This window comes from Somniosus microcephalus, chromosome 13, assembly GCF_052327205.1.
Source record: "Somniosus microcephalus isolate GS21.2 chromosome 13, FLI_Smic_1.0, whole genome shotgun sequence".
Taxonomy (NCBI): Eukaryota; Metazoa; Chordata; class Chondrichthyes; order Squaliformes; family Somniosidae; genus Somniosus; species Somniosus microcephalus.
This window is the reverse complement of record NC_140999.1, coordinates 70,828,130-70,838,132: the sequence shown is the minus strand read 5'-3', so window position 1 is coordinate 70,838,132 and position 10,003 is coordinate 70,828,130. Positions and strand designations below refer to the sequence as shown.

Below are 10,003 nucleotides of genomic sequence, written 5' to 3'. Positions count from 1 at the left end.
CATATTTTATATAATTTGTGACATTTCCTGCCCTCAGTAATATTTTAATGAGTCTGAAATCTAATAAAGCACATGATTCTGTTTTAATTTATTTCTAATGCTTGTAGTTTTGATACCTTTCAACATTTCTTTAGTTGTGAGTGAGTGTCTCATGATTGTCAAATGGCTGTTCTACAATGTGAGGGTCAAAGCCGAGCCAATCCTTTCCTCACTCAAAGTAACACATAGCCTTGCAGCAAGGCGTTGCTGAATAGCATTCTGTGAGCAGATGACTCAATACAGATTGGAATTGAAGCTGGGACCTCCTCGTCTGTATGGTTTATGTGACAGCAGTGGCTCAGTGGGAAGCTCTCTCGCCTCTGAATCAGAAGGTTGTGGTTTAATTATAACTCCAGAGACTCCAGGCTGACACTCCAGTGCAGTGCTGAGGAAGTGCTGCACTGTCGGAGGTGCCATCTTTCAATGAGCCGTTAAACCTCTCTCAGGTGGACATAAAGATCCCATGGCACTATTGGAAGAAGAACTGGGGCATTTTCCCGTGTGCTAGCCAATATTTATTCCTCAACCAACACCATTAAACAGATTATCCGGTCAATATTTCAGTGCTGTTTGTGGGAGCTTGCTGTGCGTACGTTGGCAGCCATGATTCCTATCTTATAACAGTGACCACCACTTCAAAAGTAATTCATTGGCTGTATAGTGCTTTGGGACGTCATGAGGTCATGACAGACACCATATAACTGCAAGCTCTTTCTTCTTTAGAATGAAGGACGCATCTGAACCATTCATAGCACCGACCCCGACTCTGATGTGGGTATAACTGTTGTGGAAAGGCTGGCGGACTGGGTCCAATGGCAGTATGTGGCAGCACCCCAGCCAACCCTGGCCAGTAACTTCTGGTCAGTATGTGTAAGTATCTATGGAAACAGCTGCACACCTGGATAAGGAGCACACAGCACCCAGCGACACTCCCATCTTCTTCAGATATGAATGAAACATTGGAGGGTAGGGCTTTAATTGACAGAGACTAAACATAAGAACATAACATAAGAAATAGGAGCATGAGTAGACCATTTGGCCCTTCGAGCTGCTCTGCCATTCAGTAAGATCATGGCTAATCTTCTACTTCATCTCCACTTTCCTGCACTATTCCATATCCCTTGATTCCCTTAATATTCAAAAATCTATTAATCTCTGTCTTGAATATACTCGACAACTGAGCCTCCACAGCCCTCTGGGGTAGAGAATTCCGAAGATTCACCACCCTCCGAGTGAAGAAATTTCTCCTCATCTCAGTCCTAAATGGCCGACCCCTTATTCTGAGACTGTGGCCCCTGGTTCTAGACTCCCCAGCCAGGGAAACATCCTCCCTGCATCTAACCGTCAATCCCTTCAGAATCTTGTATGTTTCAATGAGATCACCTCTCATTCTTCTAAACTCCAGAGAATATAGGCCCAGTCTACTCAATCTCTCCTCATGGACAATCCCCCCATTCTAGGATCAGTCTGGTGAACCTTTGTTGCACTCCCTCTATGGCAAGTATATCCTTCTTTAGGTAAGGAGACCAAAACTGTACACAATACTTCAGATGTGGTCTCACCAGGGCCCTATATAATTGCAGTAAGACATCTTTACTCTTATACTCAAATCCTCTTGTAATAAAGGCCAACATACCATTTGCTTTCTTAATTGCTTGCTGTACCTGCATGTTGACCTTCAGTGATTCGTGTACAAGGACACCCAGGTCCCTCTGAACACCAACATTTCCAATCTCTTACCATTTCAAAAATACTCTGCTTTTCTATTTGTCCTACCAAAGTGGATAACTTCACATTTTTCCACCATGTTCTTGCCCACTCACTTAGCCTGTCTATATCCCCTTGAAGCCTCTTTGGATCCTTCTCACAACTTACATTCCCACCTAGCTTTGTATCATCAGCAAACTTGGATATATTACATTTGGTCCCCTCATCCAAATCATTGATATAGATTGTGAATAGCTGAGGCCCAAGCACTTGCGGTACCCCACTAGTTACCACCTGCCAACCTGAAAATGACCCGTTTATTCCTACTCTTTTTTTCTGTCGGTTAACCAATCCTCAATCCATGCTAGTATATTCCCCCAATCCCATGAGTCCTAATTTTGTTTAATAACATCTTGTGTGGCACCTTATCGAATGCCTTCTGAAAATCCAAATACACCACATTCACTGGTTTCCCCTTATCTATTCTGCTACTTACAACCTCAAAAAACTCTGTTCGTCAAACACGATTTCCCTTTCATAAATCCGTGTTGACTCTGCCCAATCCTATTATTATTTTCCAAGTGCCCTGTTACTATGTCCTTAATAATAGATTTTAGCATTTTCCCTACTACTGATGTCGGGCTTACTGGTCTGTAGTTCCCCGTTTTCTCTCTCCCTCCTTTCTTAAATAGTGGGGTTACATTTACTACCTTCCAATCCATGGGAACCGTTCTAGAATCAATGGAATTTTGGAAGATGACCGCCAATGCATCCACTATCTCTATAGCCACCTCTTTCAAAACCCTAGGATGTAGGACATCAGGTCCAGGGGATTTATCAGCTTTCAGTCCCATTAATTTCTCCAGTACTTTTTTTTACTAATACTAATTTATTTCAGTTTCTCATTCTCACTAGACCCTTGGTTCTCCACTATTTCCAGGAGTTTTTTTGCGTCTTCTTCCGTGAAGACAGACACAAAATATTTGTTTAATTTCTCTGCCATTTCCTTATTCCCCATTATAATTTCTCCTGTCTCAGCCTGTAGGGGACCCACATTTACTTTCGCTAATCTTTTCCTTTTTACATATCTATAGAAGCTTTTACAGTCTGTTTTTATATCTCTCACTAGTTTACTCTCATTCTATTTTCCCTTTCTTTATTAATTTCTTGGTCCTCCTTTGCTGAATTCTAAAATCCTCCCAATCCTTAGGCTTACTGCTCTTTTTGGCAACATTATCAGCCTCTTTCATTGATCTAATACTATCTTTAGCTTCTCTTGTTAGCCACAGTTGGACCACTTTTCCTGTGGGATTTTTGTGCCTTAAAGGAATGTATATTTGTTGTAAATTATGTATTAATTATTTAAATGCTAGCCATTGCTTGTCTACCATCAAAACTTTTAATGTAGTTTCCCAACCTACCTTAGCCAACTCGCCCCTCATACCTACGTAGTTTGCTTTGTTTAGATTTAAGACCCTAGTTTCAGATTTAATGAAATCACTTTCAAACTTAATATAAAATTCTATCATATTATGGTCACTCTTCCCTAAAGGCCCCTTTACTACAAGGTTATTAATTAACCCTTTCTCATTGCACAATACTAGATCTAAAATAGCCTGTTCCCTAGTTGGTTCCTCAACATACTGATCTAGAAAACTATCTTCTTTATATTCCACTAGCTAAAGTGCCCGGCGGTGCCGAGGCTTTTTTGAGGGCATGTTGTTGTTGGAAGAGAGAGAGAGAGCGACTGGGGGGAAGAGAGAGAGCGACTGGGGGGGAAGAGAGAGAGCGACTGGGGGGAAGAGAGAGAGCGACGGGGGGGAAGAGAGAGGGCTTGTAAAATTACCTTGTCATAACCAAATAATGTCGCTTTCTCCAACTCTTAGGGTTGATGCTGAGGGGCTGGATTTTGATACTGGAGGTGTGTAGGAGGCGGGGCTACAACTTTTGGGGTTGTAGTCCCGCCTCCATCGAGTTGTGGCCAACCCACGCAATTTTCACTTGATTGGCCTTGTTGAGCCCACCCAGTGGGCTCAGCAGGCCAATTAAGGGCCACCCGGGAACAGGTGACGTCACAGATTGACATTTCATCTGTCAAGAGCTTTTGACAGATGAAATATCAGCGTTTGACAGCTCTTTGAAGCTGTCAAACACTGACAATCTGTACACTAAGTTAATTCCTTCCTCTCAGGCTGATTTAGTGATCTCTCCAGAACAGAAAGTTGAATGCTGCAACTTTTGACAGCTCGCAGCCATTCTGCTTTCTGTGCCGGTGAGATGAGGGACTCTCGAGACCTGAAGGAAGGAAGGCTGTAAAGGTAAGTAAAACTTATTTAAACACTTTACACACACCAAACACACCTACCTCTGCACTCATGCACACATCACTCACCTGAACACCGGACATCTCGAACCCTCCAAGTCCTTCAGCCCGATGGTCCACCTCGCCAACTTGGCATGGTTTGGAGCCATCGGGAATCCCACACTTCAGGAATAAAAATAGGGATTAGGCTAAAAACTGTCTGTTAACTACCTGTTAACAGGCAGTTAATTGGCACTAATCCCCTTCCCGCCTCGGGGAGGCGGCTCCCAGCACAGGTCAGGTATTCGCCTCCTTTGAAACTGGCATGGAGGCGGGTTTGGGGGGGGGGAATGGGTTCGTGCCCCCCGATTTCGAGATTGTAACACTCCACACTCCTCCATTCCCGCCTCCACGGCCCAATGAAAATCCTGCCCTAGGTGTCCAAAGCAGTAAAGCATTATATTCCCCACTCACTTCATTTGTGTGGAATCCCAATAGGCCAAAGTATTTCCCACTCCCACTCCCAGGATAGAAATATTTCAGTGTTCGATGATTTGAGTCCTTCTTGCCAATTCCTGTGTTAAGTAGTCCATGTGTTTTCCATGGCGTTGTGTGAGCTCTGTCGTGTGTTTTGCTACAGTGTCCATAGTTGTGGTCTCATGGAAGATCTAAAAGACCTTTAGTGAACAAAGATAGCAGCAGTAGTATAACCCACCCTTTACAGCAGAAGAGTATTGAGATGACAAAAGAGAAAGAGTCGTGTGAGGGGAAACTGATTAGAAAAATGAATTGTTTGAAAAGGTTTCGAGAAAAATCAGAAATCGAAAAAAAAAGCGAGAATTTCTAAATTGGAAATACAAACAGGGAATGTTGGATAAATAGGTTGAGCAGTGTCTTTAACCAAAAGCTAGATAGAGGAGCGATCAATTCCTGATAGAAATCCAGCACGGTGGCTCAAAGGAATTCCCTGTCTGTACGTGGAGGTGTCAGGATGAGGAAGGTCCCACGTGTGACGCATAACCAATGTTCCCTCTAATTTTTGTTTCCCTGCGCGGGCCCTTTAAATTTGCTGCGCATGCGCCTCATCCCTTCCAGCGGCAGCAGCTGGTGAGTGGCCTGTGCAGGACCTCGCAATTGCTGCACGGCTGTGCACCTTAGGGGGAACATTGCGCAATTTATACATAAATCCCAACCAGTAGCTGACTCCCAGCCATTCCTTACTACATTTTAGTCAGAGTGGTGAGAATGTGGAACTTGCTACCACCTGGAGTGGTTGCAGTGACTAGCATAAAGGGGAGCTGGATAAGCACATGAAGGAGAAAGGAATAGAAAGGTATGTCAATAGGATGAGATGAAGTAAATAGAGTGGGAGGAGGCTTGTGTGGAGCAGAAACACCGGCATTGAATGGCCTGTTTCTGTGCTGTAAATTCTATGTAATATTTCTAACCAGCAGTTGTTCTAATGTAATTAAAAGCATTCGGACAGCTCCCTTTCACAGGGGTGAATGGCTGGGGTTTACTCAAGCTGCTCGTTTCATTCATAGACGGACAGACACCGACTCTGGATCCTCGCACAGCATTTCCTCACCTGATCCTGTCTGACAGTAACCGGTCTGTATCAGGATCAAAGCGCCAACAACCTTACCCCGACACCCCGAAGAGGTTCAACTACTGGTGGCAGGTTCTGTGCACCGAGCGAGTGAGCTGTGGCCGCTGCTACTGGGAGGTGGAGGTCGGTGGAGACCGCCGCCGGTGGGATATTGGGATGTGTTATGACAGCCTGAGCCGGAAGGGCGAGGGTAAAGAGTGTTCACTGGGACAGAACAAGGAGTCGTGGTGTCTGTACTCGGAGCCAGGGAGCCTTGCAGCCTTGCATAATAACAATGTTACTAAACTAACGGTTCAGATGCCCACCAGAGTGGGAGTGTATGTGGATTTTGAGGCTGGAATAATCACGTTTTACAGTGTGTCCGACAGGAAACTCACTCTGTTGCACACCTTCCAGCAGCAAGCATTCACTAAGCCCCTCTACCCAGCTCTGGGAGTGGCTGATTTCACTACATCCCTGGCCCTGTGCAGTCTAAAGTGATAATTAAAGCACTGATAATACTCCATACACAAAAAGGAAGTGATTGAACCAAAAAAACTGCAAGAATGCCTGTCCTTTAAAGACATATTTCCTCTAGTACCACGCAATGATTTCAATGGTGCCATGCAATAGCGATGGCTCCTCTGGTTTTGTGTAATGTTTGCACTGGTGCCACTTGGTAATTCCTCCAGTTAGCTATTATGCATGGCACGAATGGAACCATTGCCTGACCCTAGAGGAACCATTGCATGGCACCAATGTCAGCCATGCCTCAGTGGGTAGCACTCTCGCCTCTGCGTCAGAAGGTCATGGGTTCAAGTCCCACTCCAAAGACTTGAGCACAAAATCTAGGCTGACACTCCAGTACAGTGCTGAGAGAGTGCTGCACTGTCGGAGGTGCCATCTTTCCAACAAGATGTTAAACTGAGATCCCATCTGCCCGCTCAGGTGGATGTAATAGATCCCATGGTACTATTCGAAACATCCCTTAACCAACACTAAAAAACATATTATCTGGTTATGATCACATTGCTATTTGTGGATGCTTGCTGTGCACAAATTAGCTGCCTCATTTCCTACATTACATCAGTGACTACACTTCAAAAAGTACTTCATTGGCTGTAAAGGATTTTGGGACATCCAAGTCTTTTTTTCAGTGCGGGGTGATGCATTCCCCGTCATTTGCACCTTAACTCAAGGGCTTCCTCCATGTCCCTGCTGTCCCAAAAAGTGTTTTAAAAATTCTGCCCCAGAGGTCACTGCCTGTGCTAAACTGTGCCTCCAGGTCCTGCTGCAGTCATTCTCCAGCCTTACCGTGGAGACTTGGCTGGGTTCATGGGCCCTTAGGGCAACAGTCATCCAGCCGTGCTTAGGGTGACGTTATAGTTCACATCCTTCAGCCTTGGTTTTTTTTTATTCCTTCCCCTATCTACTGAAGGCAGTCATTTACTCATACTGGGACCAAGTTCCCCAGCTAGAAACGCAGACATGTCTATCCTATCCTCACCCAGCCTGCCGGCACATGCACTTTCCAGTGGGTCACTGGATAATGTTTAGATGGAGAATCCTGGCGGATTGTGTGGTGTATGTAACCTGTACCACCTTAAGAGACTACCTTAAGAGATGGACTACTTTCTCTTGGCTACTGTATATTGTAGTACCGGTGGTGACCACACCGGTATATAAACTCTGCGTAGTAATTTGCTAAGCAGTTCAGCCCTGACCTTCGATTAGTAAAGACCTGTTTAAGTTATTCTTGTTGTCTGTGTCCAGTGATTTAGAATAAGCATATCTGGGACACTCAGACTCAACAGTGGCAACGAGTCCGATCTAACCCTGCGGCAGTTTTGCATCCAAGGCAGCTTCATCCTCAGAACGGGCGTCGAGAAGAGGCATCCGCCCTCATCAGCCTGCTGAGCACCGCATCGCACGGGAGGCATCGAGAACCCGGGTTGAAATTACTGACCACGAAGTCCTCCATCAGCGACAGGCAGTGATCATCCTTCTACCACGGTGGTGGGTAAGCCGATCTAGCGACACGGGCAGAAAGTCGGCCGCGTTGTCAGTGGAGAAGGGGAGGGAAACCGGAGGAAAAAGGGCGGAGAACTCGACCGCAGCCAGTGTAAAGGGCCGGGCTGCAATCGGGGCTGAGAGGCGCAGCGACAAGGGCAGCGTTAATGCCATGAGAACCGCGGAGAACTCGACCGCAACCGGTGTAAAGGGCCGGGCTGCAATCGGGGCTGAGAGGCGCAGCAACGAGGGAAGCGTTAATGCCCACGAGAACCACGGGGGAACAAAAGCAGCGTCGGGGAAATTAAGAACCGCTGGGAGGCGAGAACGGCAACAGCGCGGTAATCGCCATTGTAGCCAGCGGGGGAAGAAGACCAGCACGGGAAGCCGCCATTGTAGTCGGCGGGGGAAGAAGACAAGCGCGGGAAAAGCCGCCAAGCGCGGGAAGCCGCCATTTTAGTAGGCGGGGGAAGAAGACAAGCGCGGGAAGCCGCCATTTTGGGAAAATAAAATATTTAAAGAAACTCAAGGATGCCTAAACACGGTAACATCACTGCTTTTGATAGCGATGTTGAAGATTGGGCCACGTATGTAGAACGCATTGGAGTTTATTGTACAGCAAATGAGGTACCAGATGATAAGAAAGCAATAACCTTATTAAACTCAATGGGTGCGAAGACGTACGGGTTATTGAGGCACCTTGTAACACCAGATAAACCGGCGGATCAGACTTTCGCGAATATTGTTACTATCCTGCAAGAACATTTAAACCCCACGCCGCTGCTGATAGCGGAACGATTTAAATTTTACAGAAGAATGCAGCTGAAAGAGGAAAGCAACGCTGAATTCTTAATTGAACTGCGCAAGCTATCAAAGTACTGTCAGTTTGGTACAGGACTAGCAGACGCTCTGAGAGATAAATTCGTGTGTGGATTACTAAAAGAAGGAACTCAAAAGCGACTGCTAGAGGAAAAGGACCTTACGCTTGATAAAGCTGTCACCATTGCAGCATCGCACGAGGCCGCAGCAAGAGGCACCGCGGAAATGCAGCTAAGGTCATCGGAACTCAGCACCAATCGAATGGCATTGGGTGCAGTAAAGTGTTATCGTTGCGGAAGGACAACGCACGATCAGAACCAGTGCTGGTTCAAAAATCAGGAATGCAGAAAATGTGGCAGGCTAGGTCACATAGCTAAAGTATGCCGGTCAGGAAAGAAGACCAGCAACAAAAAGTCACCGCAGGAAAAGTGCAAAAAGGTACACAAGGTGACAGAGAACAGTTTGGATGAACAGAAGACGGATTCAGACTCCAGCAGTAAGGAACTGGGTTGTCTAAGAATACATAATGTGGGTAACACAGCAGACCACCAAACTATCTGGGTCACACTTCAGATAGCAGGAGTCCAAGTGAAGATGGAATTGGACACTGGATCGGCATTGACGGTCATGAATAAGCAAGATTACAAAAGGTTATTTCCACACATTCCCCTAAGGGATACGGAGATTGTATTGAAAACATACACGGGGCAAAGAGTATACCCCATCGGAAAGATAAAGGTAAAGGTGGTCCACAAGGGTAAAGAAAGCCGAGGAATGGACTTATATGTGTTACCTGAGGGAGGTCCACCACTACTGGGACGGGAATGGATCAGGAGAATAAATATGGACTGGCATTCCTTAAAAGCACTAACTGTAGATTCCGGTAAAAAGGACGATGTCAAACCTAAACGACTGTCCAGAATATTGGACGATGCTAAAGAGGTGTTCCAGCAGGGACTGGGAACACTGAAAGGAATTACGGCAAACATCAAGGTTGAAGAACATGCAAACCCGAAATTTTTCAAAGCTAGACCGGTACCTTATGCGATACGACCTGCTGTGGAAGCTGAGCTGGAGGGACTAGAACGTTCCGGAGTACTGTCAAAGGTGGACTGGAGTGAATGGGCTATGCCCATTGTTCCCGTCATGAAGCGTTCATCGAGTAACAAGCCGGGGGAACCGGGGAAGGTTCGCATCTGTGGCGATTTCAAGATCACTGTTAATCCGGTGCTTCACACGGTGCAATATCCGCTTCCACGGATTGAGGATATCTTCGCTTCGTTGTCTGGCGGGAAACACTTCACCAAGATAGACCTGGCGCAGGCGTACTTACAGATGGAAGTTGATGAAGCGTCACGCCAGTACCTCACGATCAACACGCATAAGGGCTTATATCGGTATAATAGACTAGTTTTTGGAGTGGCATCGGCTCCAGCGATTTGGCAAAGGGCCATGGAGCAGGTATTACAGGGAATTCCAGGCACACAATGCTACCTGGACGACATTCTGATTACAGGAGATGATGAGGAGGAACACCT

At 46.0% G+C, this 10,003-nt stretch overlaps 1 pseudogene across 1 annotated transcript in view; it reads left to right on the top strand.

The window, feature by feature from the left end:
- Window positions 1-6,147, top strand: part of LOC147108406 (E3 ubiquitin/ISG15 ligase TRIM25-like) — a 38,305-nt pseudogene extending 32,158 nt beyond the window's left edge. Inside the window, exons 5-6 of the transcript XR_015080587.1 lie at window positions 748-907; window positions 5,593-6,147. The product of XR_015080587.1 is annotated as an E3 ubiquitin/ISG15 ligase TRIM25-like (transcript). The remainder of the gene's footprint in view (window positions 1-747; window positions 908-5,592) is intronic.
- The last annotated feature ends 3,856 nt before the right edge of the window (window positions 6,148-10,003 follow it).